Below are 1,553 nucleotides of genomic sequence, written 5' to 3'. Positions count from 1 at the left end.
AGCTCACCTTCCTTGAGGAACCGATTTGCTGTTTTAAGCCCTTCCAGAGAAACCACGGGGGACAGGGGGAGCGCGCAAGCAGGAACCATTTCATCCCGATAGGCCTTTTCTCCCCCGAGCAGTCCAGCCCCGCTGGCATTTCTCACCGACTCCAAGCAGCATTCGGGCATGACCGTGCCACGTGTCCAAAGCGTGGCTCATCGGCCATCTTTTATTCTTCAAGAGCAGGCTGAATCCAGTAAATACTCCTCACGTGTAAAAGTGTCAGGATGACATTTCAGCTGCTCTTGGCTCGTCTTCAAACTGGGATGTTGAGGATCTCCCTGGTTTTACTAGGTCACCCTATTTTTTTCCAGACGCCCACCTACGCATCCCATAGAAAACAATCCGGAGGCAAAAACATGCACCACAGCCCAGCTGCCCCATCACCTCCATGGCAAAGGCCCACAGAAAGCACAGAAGTCGAAAATCCTAGCAGCATGTAAAACACCCACCGCTTCCACCAGGCAGGGCATTCCAGCTGCTGCTCTCCATCAGTTTTCGCTGCAGGAAACATTAGAGCATGCCCAAGTGTCACCGCGTCTGGGCTGCGCTGGATTCAGGGAACATGCCGCAGAGGAAAAGGCCCCCCGACACTCCCTCTCCTGTACTGCTGAGGCAGATGTAGCTTGGTTAACCCTGATGCCGTCACGGAGCAGCTCGACGGAATGAAAGCTGGTGCAGGAGTAACATCCCCTGCTGCTTCAGGCCTTGAAAACTACATCCACGTTAAACACCACCGAGTAGCCAGTGCCCCGGGGTGCTGACCCCGAGACACAGTTAACGCAAGACGCCGCGCACTGAGATGCCGCGTGAGTTTGGATAGGAGGTAAAACGTGCAGGCTCTTGGGGTTTCTGGGCGGCGACACAATTTAATGCAAAAGATAAGGTTTCTGCATCGCCGATGTTTTTCTTCTTATTCAATATATAACGTATTTGGTCACCAGTGTGAAGAGACTGTATGTAAAAGGAGGCTTTTGGAGGAAAATTCAGAGTGTCCTTGACAAAGTTGCATGGAAGAGCCATAGCAACAAAAGCAAGGCGAGGCAAACCCCCCGCCAGACCCCCATTCCAGCGCTGCCCAGCCCAGCGGTCACTGCCCAGCATCAGGAAGCCCTTCTGCGCCCACCCGTTACGAAGCCGAGCGGGTCCACGGAACCATTCTGCAGCGATGCACGCCTGAAGGACGCTGAACAACCGTTAGGGAAGTAGGCATGTTAAGCAGGGCCACCTCAACGCGACTACGGTGTGCTGCCAGGGCTTTGGTGCGGACGTGGCAGCCCCTCCGCTCCCGCAGCACTTCTGAGAGGGAAAACCCCCTCTAAATCATCACCAACAGGCACACAAAAGAACACCAGGGGATACTCTTAGGGGTTTGTAACATCTGTAAAGCTCAGGGCGTGCTGCCCAACACCATGCATCCGCCTCGACGTGGCTACGCACGCAGCAACTCCGCCGAAGCGGAGCTCACCAGGCCAGCCTTCCCCACTTAGGCGCCCGGCTGCTGCCGGCCA

Source organism: Eurypyga helias, unplaced genomic scaffold (genome assembly GCF_000690775.1).
Source record: "Eurypyga helias isolate BGI_N326 unplaced genomic scaffold, ASM69077v1 scaffold18044, whole genome shotgun sequence".
Lineage (NCBI taxonomy): Eukaryota > Metazoa > Chordata > Aves > Eurypygiformes > Eurypygidae > Eurypyga > Eurypyga helias.
The sequence above is the reverse complement of the archived record's forward strand: the minus strand, read 5'-3'. Positions refer to the sequence as shown.